We start from the raw sequence: 14,772 nt of genomic DNA, 5'->3' as shown, positions 1-14,772 counted from the left end.
CTCGGTTCATGTCACATTAAGGCCCCTTATCTCATTTGTGCCATGCTACCAGGGCCACAAGTCTCCCAGGGACCCAGCTGGCACTGGCCTTTGGAAGGAGGCAAGCAGGGCAAGTATGTTTGACGCTTGCTGTGGAAGACAAGACAGGAGTAAGCCTGTTCTGCAATGACACTTGATTTGTTGGGAATGAGGGATCACCGTGGCTTCTTGAAGACAGACTGGGCTCTGCGCTGGCACTGTTTGTTGGCATCTTTGTCACATTTGATATGCCAACTCTCTAGAATCTGACAGCAATCTCCCTCTTTGGGATCTTGGCATAGAGAAGCTGAAGATATCAGCAGCTATTGTCTTCCCCAAGAGGCAGGGACGCATGCCAAATAAAACATTCACTTCTGCCTCAATGAATCAACTCAAGTCATTACAGAGAACAGAGGCGAAACAAGCAGCGTAATTGTTGCGGGTTTCAAAGTGCTCACGGTGAAAAAAAAAAAGTCAAATTTGTTTCTTCTCTAAAACAAATCCACAAAAAAAAAATAAATAAATAGTAGACAACTGTTATAAATGTGACTATATTGATAATATCATCTTCACAATTCTACAAGACCATTGGACAGATTGTGAGATGGTCTGAAATAGGCACAACAAAGAGAACAACTTGCCAGGAATCATTGTGAAACTAAGGTTATAGGGTTTTGTGATGAATAAAAGGTTTCTATTTATTAATAATCTTGGACCCTTCCATATATCTACCATATAAACAGTCACTGACACCTGAGACAAGATATATTGTATATACCACAAATATGAGTCATGAATGTGTGTGTGTGTGTGTCACTGTCTATAAATGTTATGATTTTGAAACGCCACATTGGGAAGTAAGAAAACGAAAGAAGAAGAAGCAGAAAAGACAAAAGATATGCTTGTCACCACTAGACGTTCTATCAAAGGTAAACACTGCCAGGCTGTTAAATTAAAGGCTTTGTGTCAGTGCTGAATGGGTTTCATCAAAGGACATCTATTACACCTCAGCGCCTGTTTGTTCAAAGACAACGTGACGTCTTCTGCGGAACCTCAAGACATCGTGTGCCCTTGTCTTGGCTTCCTGAAAGCACAGTCTAGGGTTGGGGAGCTGCGGGGTACAGCTCTATATACAGCCAAATGAGTTTAAATTCAAATTGGCCACCACACCGAGAGCAGGTTCAGGCTTTCAGCGATTATTGCGCTGCGCGGTCAAAGTAGCCCGACCTTCTGGCCCAGGTATGTGGGGGAGGAGGCACTGTGGGAAGAGAGCGAGCCGAGGCCGGGGCAAGGGACCTTTTCGCTTCCTTCTCTTCGTCTCTATTTCTCTGCCTGCCTTTGCCACTAATGATGCGGCTCCAGCCTGCCTCCATTGGCCGCGGCGGGAGCAAAAGGGCGGGGGCAGCAGAGAATAAAAAAAGCCCTTCCATCACAAAGACCAAGAGGGTGTCAGAGCATCTGCAGGCAGAAAGGTCCACAGATCTCGGTGGTCTTGCGAGGCCTCACAAAGGCAACATCACAGCTCTTATATATTTTTATATAAAAAAATCTCATCACGAGGGAAGGCTGAAGAAGGCTACTGATCACTTCAACAGCAGATCTGCAGCGGCTCTTTCCACCCTCACTCCCAGAAGCCCGTCACACAATTATCCACCCCTGTCTGCTCGTGACAGAGCAGATCTGTGTCAGATGGCTCTCATGGAATGAACTTTGTAAAGGTCTACACCGCCTTCATGGTATCATGAGGGGGTTGAACCGAGACCCCTCCAGTGCTGGATGCCCTCTGAGATATTTCAGGTCAGGTGTTTAAAAAAAAAATCCCTCGATTATTTATTCATTCGCAAGTTGGCTGGTGGGTTTATTTATTTATTGTGTTGGACGCCGTTTGTGTGTTTGTGCGGATACACACCCTCACCAGCGTGCACTGATTCAATTTCCCAGCTCTCACTCTTGCCCATGTGACTTAATCGGCCTGACAGACTCTCTGGGCCTGAGGAAAGTCTCCTTCCTCCAGTCTGCTTTCTCCTCAAGTTTGCGCTCTCCGTGACAAACTCGCTGTGGCACCATTTGCAGTGCCGTGTCTCCGCCGAAGAAAATCTCCAAACTCCAACACACGTGCGCAGAGACTTCTTCCTTAGTCGCCTTCAGCATACTTCCTGCGTCTTCCACACTCCACCTTGTTTTAATTCAATGTGTCCAGGCAGACACGAATGATCAAAGACATTCAGCAAAGCCGTTAACACACTGTCCTTCAGAACCACATTCACAAAGCAGTCAAAAGTCCAAAAAAAAAGACTTCACCTCAAAATTTCACCCCATAATAGTAGGGGTGAAGCTAAATCTGAATGTGGTACATATATATAAACTAAATGTTTTCAAGAAGAAATTAAGACTTAAAGCCAATGCTTTATTAGCATTGCTAAAAAAGCAAATGTTTGCTTAAGAAAGCTTGACCAGTTTAACAGATATAAAAATCCAACAAAATGGTATGGTGCAATAATTCAATTTCATGAGTGCTGACAAATAATTTAAAAAAGGTATAAATGAGAACAAAAACAACCAGTGTTGCCAGATTGGCTCAGACTAAATGTTTCCAGATAGTGCCAAAATGCATTACAAAACTTCCACAACTATCTTATTCGAATGTATACGTAGCAACAGCTTACTGTACATGACTAAGTGAGAAATAGGTTCATGCCTTCAAGAAAATGTTAAAATGCCCCACTTGGCAACGTTGCTTCTTCCCATAATTTTTGAATAGGAAGGTACTCTTCCAGTAGGCTAATTGATGTAAATAAGTGTTAAAGAAACTTTATAAATAAAAACATGCCATATATGCAAAAACTATAACTTGCAGAAAATATAACAGTATTAGCTGTTTTCCTGCCTCAATAAATACAGGTCCAGGAAGAAATAATGATATCTCTGTACATCCCTACCACTTACACCCTCCGAATGTTAAGTGGTATATTCTGCGCTGACTTTTTCAGGGTTGTATTGCATGGGGAAAATACGCCGCTCCTGCATTTAAAAAGGTCAGATAATATTAAACATAAAATTGACGCATGTTAACACGAACGGCCTGTAGCGATGTGGGGCTCTTTAGAACTTAATTGTTCTGCTTTTCACGGCTCAGCCATTTGACCTCGCCGTACACTCTTAAGTTAAAACCATGTCCAGCGCCATATCTTAGCTCCCTATCGCCTGCAGCCCTTTTCGCGTTAAATTAGGAGAAACAATCCTCACACCTGTCAGCAGCCATTTTCCACAGAAGGAGCAGACTACATTAGCCCTCTCTCGCTCTCTCTCTCTCTGCCCCCCCCCCGAGTTCACTGTCTCACGATGTGATTGTTAAAAGAGCGGGCATCTTCACCCTCTATCTCTCTCTCTCTCTCTCTACGAGGGGTGGGCACGGCACCCATTTCCAGAACCCGCCCCGGCCCGCGCCCGGTCTGACATGAGGCTCAAAGTGGGAGGTTATCAGTCTGATTGCACCTGACAAACTCTCCCCAGACACCCCGTTTCCCCCCTTCCTTCCCCATCCCTGCGTGCTTCCTTCCACATGTCTAAGCATTTTAATGACATATGCTCGGAGGCTTTCTCCGGCTGTATTAGTGGAGCGTGCCTTCCTCCTATCCAGGCCTGTTTTGCTGGGAGAAGGGGGAGGAAATAATGGTGAGCCACCGCCCCTCGTTTCCATTATAATGAATGATGAAAAACGAAAAACACATTTTCTTGTCCTCAACGCGGCAATTTGCCGTTGTAATTGCGGTGGCTTTTAATCTTCCCATTGGCCGTCGCTGTCTCTCTATCGCTTTTTCCATCACTGTCCACCCTCCCTCATATCTCTCTCACCTCTCCTTGCCTCTCCCCTGTTTCTTCCATCTCTTCCCTTACTGATAATTTCCACTTTATTTCCATTAGGCTGTTTGTTCACAGCGGTCTGTCGCTGTAATTTATTACAGCTGTCGCCTTAACTGCTGCATCACAGCCAAGCCATCATCCTTCCAAAGACACACACACACAAACAGAGATGCTATTGCTTCCGCCAACACAGAAAGCTGCCCTACATAATCTCTTTGCGAGGGAATTTGACACTGAAAGCGGTGACGAGGAACCTCCCTGCGGCCCAGCTCAGGGACACCGCGATACGGTGGCCTGGTGAAGACATGCCGCGCCGCAGCTCCTGAGAACTCAGGTTGAAATCTGGTTCATGTCTCGGCGGGGGCCATCGCCGCTCCAAGTCCATCATTAATTCAGAGCTAACAACTCTTGTTGTCTCTGTGCTTCTTCTCCCTCCTTCCTCTCTTTCCTTCTTCTGGGGCTGAAGGGACGGAGGAGCGAGCATCATTGCGTGTAACCACTTGCAGCCCAAGATGTAATGCCACATGTCATACCACATGGCCCTGGAGTGGGCAGCTCATAAGGCGTGAAATGCCTCTGTGGGTTTTGTGGCATCTGTTTTCAAAGAAAGAGAAATAAGCTGCAAACACACTGGCCATTACTGACCATCATTAATTGTTTACACATGAAGATATCCCAGACCTATTTTCTCTTAACTATGACAACAGAAAAAAAAGCCAGTCTTCTTTCACTTGGGTATTCTGGTTACAAACACACAAACAAACAAGTAAATAAAATTTAAAGGTTCCAAAGGTTCACATGATGAAACGGTGCAATGGAACAACTTATTTCATGCAGATATGAACAAGAGTGTTGCCAGGTTTTTTATTGTTTCAAGTTTCTTTCCCTCAGCCATCACCCTCCTAAACAGCTGACCACTCAAACACCTACAATATTCCAACTGCACTTTATGTACACCGTGGTATTCTTTGTATTTTTCTGTATATAAGATTATTACTATTTTGTATATTTTTGTTCTTTGTTCTTGAGAGACCATAGTCTTAACTCTTGAGTAAGAAATTGGTTCTCTAATATCTTTCCTTCAAAAATAACATTCAAAACTGCCCAATCTGGCAACACTATTCACAATTGACCTGCCCATTAAAAAAAATGAAAACTTCACCGATTGATTGTTCACACTTTAAACAGCGTCTCAGAAATCCCAGGCCTATTACTTGTTAGAATAAATTGGTGCTAAGATTATACATCTTCCAATTCATCATCCTCTCTCATTAGAGCAAGCAACCATCAAGGTGCCTTTTTCACTGAGGATACCGTCAGGGCCGCTTGTCCCCTTAATTGGCCCGAAGCCTTTTGATGGGGCCTGCGTTTTCCATCTTTGCCTCAGCTGCACCGGAGAGATAGGTCTGAATAAAGTTGTTTGGAGGGGTATATGAAGTGTATGCCATTTCCGGAAGAAGCCTCAAAAGGCAGGGGACACAAAGACCCCAGCCATCTCTTTCTCATTTTTCCCCCATGGATGCTGGCTCTCTGTCTCCGTCCGTCGCTTTTGTGCAAGATGTCTGCTGGTTAGAAGATGAAAGATTTGGCAGCCTTCAAAAGGGTGGGGGGCAGAAGGCCTGAAAGTGCCTTTTGTCTCTGGCCTCTTTATTCCTCCATTTCTTCCAGAACGGCTCCTCGGCAGCTGAGTGCGGTGGAGAAGTGTTGCTGCTCCTTGATGTCTGTTTGAACGAGGGCAGTAGACACCCGAGGAACACACACTGCTATTTCTCATTAGCACTGTCCTTGCACTTTCTCTGTGCAAACGGGAAAAAAAAGCATGTTTTTTTTTTCTTTGCCAAGCAACAGTGAACAAGAAGCACAAGTGCAACAGGCGTACTGATGGAGAAGGTGCTGAGACAAGGCTGTCAATCAATGCTGGGAGGGGGTAGTTGATTCCAAACAACAGGGATGGCAGTGAGTGTAGTGAAGACGGTTTCCACGCACACAGTTGGGAACCATTAACTTCCCATTCGCCAAACGATTCTATGAAATAGTGTCTGATGACCTGGTGCCATTTGCAGGGTAGGTCTGTGCAAGCAGTACCAGCAACAGTGGGGTCAGAGGTCAGAGTATTTCGATCCCTTCAGTATCTCAAAATATGATAAATTCAGGCCTGATTTGCAATGCTGAGCCCAAAAATGCACAATACCTACTGTAATACAATTAGCATACAAAGGGACCTAATCTTGTTCACTTGCAAACACGTATGCCCACCAACGGCAGGGATTACCTCACCTGTCATTTGAGAACTTGAGCCAAAAATGTGAGCAGAACGCCTTTGTGCATGCAGATAGCTTTGTTTACCTCGAAAGGCATTGTATTTTGATGTTCATAATCAGGCAACAATTAGATAACAGTCTTTGGGATGTGAGTGGAAAAAAAAAATCCCCTGGAGCCTTTATGGAAAAACAGGAGCAGTTTGTTTGCCTAAATACTTAAAAATGTTTCTTTTTTAGACCTGAAATCTTTCTCACCCCCTCCCGCTGCTTGCATCTTATTCTTTTCCCCATTTCCCATCTAGCCTGGCGCTGCGAGGTACTTTGCAATCCCCAAAACCGCATGGTTACAGGTTTAGGTCTAACATGCAATAAATAAGGAAAGGAGGGGAGGGAGTGGTATTTTGTGTCATCAATCCAGAAAAGGTTGGCTCCTACCGAGCTTCTCGGCCCCCCACCGTGAGGAACTAGCGCAAGGTTTTTTTTTTTTTTTTTTCCTGACCCAGGACTCGCTTGTTCCACATAAAATGGGATGAAAACAGAGGGCCGGCACACTGATGGAGCGTTTATAGCCATGCAGTCCCCACTTCTTTTAAAGCCTTTTGCTTCCTCCTCTCGGGCTACTTGAGTGAGAAGAAATGTTGACCACACACTCAGCGCCTATCAGGTCGCTATCTGCCATGTCATTATATCTTTTATACGGCGGCAGTCCACTCATCTGTCATTATATGGCCCTCCGTGGTAACATTATCACTTCAGATAAGGCTACAGTAAACTGCTCTACCTTTTAAGGCTTTCCCCTCCCTAATCCAATCTTTGACATTGAGTGTGTTTATCACTGGCCTTCGAAAGCCCTCTCCACTTCCACTTCTTCTTTTTATAGGCAATAATGGATGGTGAGGACTGTTCTCCATAACTCTTGGTTAACCCTTCCTGGGTTGGCTGAAACGGCCGGACACAGGTTGATTAAACTCGACTCGTACGCGAGCCTCGGCCGGCGGGCCTGGGCCATTTAGCGTTGAAGGCGAGGCCAGGCAGGGTGCTGGGAACGCACTCCTGTGTGATTTTTACTAATGTCTCGCATGGCCTGAGCAATGGCCACTGCCGACTCGGGCTCGGGAGGCCAGCCAGGCTGAAACCCCCGCAGGAGCGTTTGAAAGGATGGCAAATCACTTAACCGTGCAGTGGCACATTAGCATTTCTCAACAGCCGCTCTGGCAAAGGGAAAATAACTCCATAACATTAAACTGCAATTGAACTCGGCATGGAAAAAAACAACAGCAACGAAATTGCCATTAAACACAACCTTCATCATTTTAAAAATATATGTAATGTTTGGATTTGAATGTGTCACACTTATAGAAATGAAACAGAGGGAAAATATTGTCCTTTTGCATGCCTAAGACTCACAAATGCAACACAAATTTTGTGTAGGTGTCTAAAGAGCATGTTAACTCTCACTTCTGACAGATAATCCTGTTTTGGGGCAGTGGCGGCCTAGCGGCCCTGTAATCAGAAGGTTGCCGGTTCGAATCCGCCAAGGTGCCACTGAGGTGCCACTGAGCAAAGCACCGTCCCCACACACTGCTCCCCGGGCGACCTGTCATGGCTGCCCACTGCTCACTCAGGGTGATGGGTTAAATGCAGAGGATAAATTTCACTGTGTGCATCGTGTGCTGTGCTGCTGTGTAGCACAAGTGACAATCACTTCACTTTAACTCATTTACTGAATTTAAAAATACCCCCCACACCCTTTGCTTCCACATGAAAAATTGTCCCTTTTTTTAAAAAGAATAGTTGGAACAAAGTGGTCTCCCCAAAGCAATCCAATGAACAGTTCATTTTTTCATAGTTTGACTGAAAACATTTTTCAAAAACACGTTAGCAATTCATGAAAGTTAATGAAAAGTCAGTGGGGTAAATGGTGCCTGATCAATGAATACAGCTTTCCCGGCTCCCTCTGCAGGACACGATGTACAGTGGCGGGATGTGATGAACAAAAAAAAAAAAAAAATCACAATTCCGAGCCACGGGCCCTCTGAGTTAAGTTGTCTGGGGCCAATGGGAATTCCCTGGATGTGTTTGAATGGAGCACTCCATCTGACACTCTTCCTAAGCCTTGTGTCAAACGAGCCTCCGCGCATTCCGGCAACAAACTCTATAATTAGGCCGTGAGAAGCTGGCTCCGAGCCCGCACTGCCGGAGAGCTGGTGTGGGGAAGAAAAGGCAAGTTCACCTCTGCAGCGGTTGACTGTTCGGTGAACCCGACAATTGTTCTGATGAGGTGGAATCCAGACAAAACATTCCCTGCATGGCAGACATGACCAATTTTTTATCTTTTACGCACTCCTTTCAAAGAGCTTCTCTTTTTAAAACCTGAACTTTGCATAAAGTTTGGCACGCCGCTCCTGTTGAGTCACGGCTGCTCCTTTTCAACATCGGTGGCGGATCAAATGGCGCAGTTAAATCCCGCCGCACTTTCTGAACAATTATCCCCGACTCCCACGGTGAAACGCGCTCTCGCTCCGGCGCCGCCCCTCGCGGCCCCAATTAATGAGCGGAGACGCAAGCGCCGCGCAAACACATAAACACACAGGCCCTGAGGGGCCGAGTGTCGGTACGAAGAACGCGGGCGTTTACATCCGCACCCACACTTCCGGTTGGCTGCAACAAGTGTCGGGATGGATGCGACCGACGATCGCCCCGTCACGTGCACGAGCGCTCTCTACTTTGTAACACAAGCTCGGCTATTGTGAAGTGTTACGTCCCTGGACGTACGCTCCCACGTGTCCTGTGTGGCTGGCTGTGTTTTCGTGTCCCGTCTCTTTTAGGTGGACTTCGTGGGAGGAGTTGAAGCCAACCAGCTCCACCTACCAGCTGCCTATTGGTCACCTCCACCTATATAAATAGACTTCGGATGGCGGTCGACAGGTCCCCAGGGTCTGCTAGGCCCTTACTCTTTCGGGAAGTCCCCAGGGTCCACGGAGGAGGGTCGGCAAGGAGTTCCTTTGTGTGTGTTGTTTTGTGTGATAGGGCCCTCTGTTGTTAGCCTGTTAGCTTTGTGTGTGTTTATGTGCCCTTTTCCGTTAACCTTTGTGCGTGTTTGAGTTGTCCCCGCTGGACCACCCCTTCCTTTAGGCTGTGCTGAGTCCGCTGTTTTACTGTACCTGTTAGCTCGCTGTAAGTAAAAGCACTGTTTGTACGCTTAGTTTGGTTGTGTGTGCAACAGTGGACGTCCGTCACACCCTCGTTGCGTTTCGTAGACCCCTAGACAGAAGACAGAGAGGTTCTTGGATATATCCACACGCGATACTGGAAATTCCCTTCCAATATTCTCCACGTACCAGTTAAAAGGCCGATTTGCATTTATATTGCCGTGCGCGGCGTGCTAGTGTAATTGGCGTTGTGCAGCAGCATGCTACACCTCCAGGACACTTTTTCTTTCTGTCTGTATGCTTTTTTTTTTTTTTTTTGGAAAAGGTTTGGTGAGGAAGGCTGGAGAGCGGTTCATCCAGGTGTGATATCGCGCCGTCCCAGAAACTTTCTGCGAGAAGAGAAAAAAAAAAAAAAAAAAAAAAAGAGGCTAACGCTGTTATCAGATCAGCAAGCCAATTCCTCCGGTGCCTCCTGCGCCGCCGCACGAAATGCATCTTCCACCGCCCGCCCCCGCTGCCAGCGCCACCCGTAACAATCCTGTCAACGCATTTGCCCGCCGGTTCTTAGTCGCAGGGGCGCTCCAGCCGCTTTGCGGGACACGCGGCATTATATCGGCAGCGCCGCACGTCAAGGTGGAGGACGCCTGGATTCGGGACGAGCCAATAACTCCGGCACGGCACGGGGCCGAGAGATCCCGGCAGGCGCGCTGGGGCAGACTGGGAGCGTACGTTCTACCAGGCCGCACGGCAGGTGGCGAGCCGATGGCTTCGGAAACCCGTCGTTCCGTAGCGTGCCATTAAGCATCTTGGCTTGATGAAGGCGGGAGATTTAAGAGCAGACCTGTCCTTTCATCCACAATGGAAATGACAAAGGGAGACAAATGTTCACCGGGAAAAAAAAAAAGGGCGCTAAACTACCGGATGGGTTCCAGCGAGCCTTCAGCTTGCCTCACGGTAATTTACTCTCAGGCGCGGTGAGCGCATTTAAAAATATATATATATATATCCTGTGGAGGAAATCCACGAAGGCCTTAAGCGAAGAGATGCTGCCCACCGCCTTTCTCTCTCCATCTCTCCATCCTCCCACAGAGGCAGCCGTTGGCTCGGACCAGCTGTGCCACGCTGGCAATCGGCGGAATAACGGAGCTGTCGTGCCTGTGCATTAGGCCGCAATTTAGAAGCCATTAATGCTGCCCGTAATCTGTCAAGAGAAAAATCCCGGTCCGGCTGTAGAAAGCGGGACCCCCTGCTGCGGCGCAGGCCTCGTGGCTTCGTTCAGGAAGCTGACCGGCTTTTTCACATTTACATTTACAGCATTTATCAGCCGCCCTTATCCAGAGTGACTTACAATCAGTAGTTACAGGGACAGTCCCCCCCTGGAGCAATTTAGGGTTAAGTGTCTTGCTCAGGGACACAATGGTAGTAAGTGGGGTTCGAACCTGGGTCTTCTGGTTCAAAGGCGAGTGTGTTACCCACTAGGCTACTACCAGCCTTTTTTCACCAGGACAAATTCACCAGGAACGCCGCTGGATGCCGGAACCGATGGCCCACTCCCAGCCCCCCCTTCATAGGCCACCTCGTGATCCCGGCAGCATCTGGTTGAATTACTTAACATTGCGCCCAGCAGACATGTAATCCGGGATAATGCCCGTTTTGCCGAGCGCACAGCAATCAGGGTAAATTCATCCCCTCCGAATGAGATCCAAGAAATAGTGCTCCGGAGAGGGGGGGGCAGGATGAAATGGACAGACTCTTAGGACTGCCGCTGTGGGAGGGTCCCTCACCGTGATGCTTAGCATCAGTGTTTTCATGGGGACCGTCTAACGGGGTCAAGTAAACATACTTTGTTTTGATGGAGCGCTTCCCAGCATCCGTTTCACAGGCATGTCCCCTTCGTTTTTTTGGACCAAAAGAAACCTAACTGTGTGAAATTAAGCACAAAGTGCCCCATTGCTGTGAACTACGATTTATAGGCATTGGTTGAAGTGGGCCACTGGGGGTATATACTATTTAATATAATGTACAGTACAGGACCAACATTTGGACAAACCTTCTCATTGAATGTGTTTTCTTTACTTTTGTGACCATTTACGTTGGTAGATTCTCATTGAAGGCATAAAAACTATGAATGAACACATGTGGAGTTATGGACTTAACAAAAAGTGGAGACCTGGTCTCCACAGTCACCGGACCTGAACCCAATCGAGATGGTTTGGGGTGAGCTGGAAGGCAAAGGGGCCAACAAGTGCTAAACACCTCTGGGAACTCCTTCAAGACTGTTATAAAATAGTTAATTCATAGTTTTGATGCCTTCAGTGAGAATCTACCAATGTAAATGGTCCTGAAAATAAAGAAAAGGTGTGTCCAAACTTTTGGCCTGTACGATATAAATATGTATTTAAGCATTGCAATACCAAACCCAGATGGTCAATTACGTTTAAAAACCTATAATATACACAGATAATGAATAAGTCAATAGACGATAATACCGATTAATGACAAGTAATGAGTATATCATGTTCTATCAAAGTCTTTCAGTGTTTTGTCTACAAGAGAAAAACATGCTGTAAAATATGGTGTGTGTGGTGTGCCCATTAAACCAATTTTTATTACATTTCTTTCACTAAACACAAACTTACAAGAAGTGAAAGTTGACTTTTGAGTAAGTGACGGCAACCAAGCGGGAAGCAGCTTTCTAGAGAAGCCTCTCGATTACTTATTCATGTGTTTACTCATTGCCTGGGAATATCGAGTGGGGAATTTTGCCGTCGTGGGACTGTGTTAATCTAGCGCGACACAAGAAAGTAGCGAAGGGGTCACCACCATTTTAGGCAGATTTATGGGCAATGCGCCTCGTGCTGAAGACCCGATACTTTACGGGAGGGTATCAGTTTCAATCGCTTGGGTATGGATTCAGGAAATGAGGTCAGTACGATGTGAGCGAACGTTTAAACTAAAATCTGATACTGGTTAGAGGGCGGGGGACACGGGTCTACTCAGCGGACAAAAATGGATGCCATTGCGGGGGGGAAGGTAAGTAAGAAAAATGTCTAAATGCGACTGTGAAATAAATAAAATGAAATTGGATTGACATCTGCCATCATTCATGTGTTGGAAACAAGTTTATAAGGTAAAAAATAATTATTCGTAATACTATAAAAAAAACAATGATGAAAAAAATCTTTGTAAGATTGTAAGATCCAAAATCCATCCAACTGCGAGCGACATGTTAATTATAACACTGTTCAGAAAACTGTTTTTCGGATGTCATCGCCTTATGGGGAATAAAAAATTAAAGATTTGACTGATTCTACTGACAGATGTTCTTAACGCGCTAAGACCTGCTTTCCAGGGTTAAATAAGATTAGCACATCGCAGTATGCTGACCTAGTGCCGCCAGGTCTTCGGGGTTCCTGATAGGAGGGGTGTGGTGTGACAGGAAATATGAAGTGGAAAGGCGCGAGGGGGCCACGGCTTTCCGCCGCTCGGCTGTGTGTTTTTAGCAGTCCATTAGGGGCTCGCTGAGGCACGATGAACAGCCCGAGGTTTAACGGGGCGTCCGCGGGGCGTCCCGAATCAGGACAGCAGGACTGAGTGTGAGAACCTGGAGGTATACCTCTCTGAAACTCTAAAAAGTGCACATATTGCCAATGCTTGTGAATAATGAAGTAGTATAATACTTGGAAATAAAGTATATTGTGTGCAAGCATCTAATAAAAGCCAATACTGAGTAGAAATAGAAATACTTCACGATAGATTATAGGGTTACAGCACAGAAATGCGTAACAGACTACAGTATGAACACAGAAAGCCATCGAAGAAAGAAGACGTGACGGAGGGAAGGACGGAAAAAAGGAAGATCACAACGCGTCTCCGGCAGACGAGTGGCCCCCTGTGGCGGTCCTCCCGGCCGTCCGTGTACCATCAGTCACAGTTCACGAGCAGGTGTCAGAGACAGGGGGGGGGTGGCCTACATGCAGTGTTCCAACCTGGATTACGTCGCTCCAGACACCATCCTCTCAAATTCATTAAAAACAAAAAAAAAAACGTTCTTTTCTACTTCCTGTGGCTGGAGACGTAAGCAGAGCGATAAGTTGTACAACACAATTTAGCTACAGGGGAACATACGGTCCCCAGAGGAAGGTGAAAAGGATGCTGACGCAAGTCGTTATGATCTGCTTACCTGCTTATGTTATGTTATATTATGAATAAGAAGTGGCTCAGCAAAAACTGCCGAAGAAAGTGACGCCTTCTGCCAACAATATATAGGGCACCGGCGTGGTATCATCTGTCCGCCCTAAACTCCAAACATGGGCTAAAGAGAGAAAAACTCTCCCGACTTTCTTCCAAAAGCAAATCTCGATAATTTGGGGAATATAGCCCAAGTGCCTGGGTCAAATAGGAGAGCCCGCTTGGAATCGGGCGTAAATATTCCTTACGGCCGGGGTCGGCCGCGGCTCTCAGCACCTTTCAGACGCTCACTTGGCAGGGTAACGAGAAAAGGAAAAGTTTTCTGTTAGCCGTAATACAGCCGGATCCACTTGCGAAGCCGTAAAAAAAAAACAAAAAAAAATAGATCGTAAAGCTGGCAGCCCCTCGAGGCGTGATCTACTACTCTTGGCCCCCCCCCCCCCGGGAGAAGCCTTTTTCTTTCTCCAGCCTCGAAATGAGCACACGACGTGCCCCGGCGACGGGAAATCACTTATTGCCACAGTGGCTGGGAGTCCGTTGGGTAAAATAAGGAGCGGGAGGGCGCACGGCGATAAGCAGCATCATTAAAAGGGGCAATATTCCGAGGGGCCAAACCCTGTCTTGATTTTTGCACGTACACGTCCAATAATCAAGAGGCTTCTGAGGGAGGGACACACGAGACGAGACACCCGCTCCGTGGGGAAAATGAGCAAAGGAGGAGAGAAGAAGGGGAGAGCGGAGCGAGGATGATTGTGTAGATGTCTGCGGTTCACAGTTCTGTGACTCCAACCGAACCCCTGACTTCTGTTCTTTGATTACGGGGGAAGGAAGGAGAGAAAAAGATCAGAGCGAGCTCCATTTGAAGGGGAGCACAAACACAGACACACACACACACACACAATCAGCCTCCAACAGTCACCCAGCCGGAAGGGTCAAACTTTGAAAAGAAACTCTCCAGGCATTCGGTGACCCCGACATGCCCGGGATTAGCGGCAATTCGCTCCCCCCGGCGCACTTGCTCCTCGGCCGGAGATGACAGCGATCAGGATCCGTGACCCCGCCGCTCCACCCTCCGCTCTCGCCGACTCTGGTTGTGCGACTTGTCGTGGGGTTTTTTTGTGGGTTTTTTTTCCAAAGACAACCACCTGGTGGCAAGGGAAGGCACAGCCACCCAGACCTGGCGCACCAGCCTCCGCCTCGGCTCTGGGGGACCGCCAACCTGTCCCTTGTGGCGAGCTGGACTCTTTGTGTCTCAACGCCGAACGGGGACAGAAGCAAACACGTCG

The 14,772-nt window shown here is 47.1% G+C and overlaps 1 protein-coding gene across 6 annotated transcripts in view; it reads right to left on the bottom strand.

Moving 5' to 3' along the window:
* Positions 1-14,772, bottom strand: part of kirrel3b (kirre like nephrin family adhesion molecule 3b) — a 145,584-nt gene that overhangs the window by 130,347 nt on the left and 465 nt on the right. The gene's annotated exons all lie outside the window — the stretch shown is intronic.

This window comes from Denticeps clupeoides, chromosome 13 (genome assembly GCF_900700375.1).
Source record: "Denticeps clupeoides chromosome 13, fDenClu1.1, whole genome shotgun sequence".
NCBI lineage: Eukaryota > Metazoa > Chordata > Actinopteri > Clupeiformes > Denticipitidae > Denticeps > Denticeps clupeoides.
This window is presented reverse-complemented; position numbering and strand designations above follow the sequence as displayed.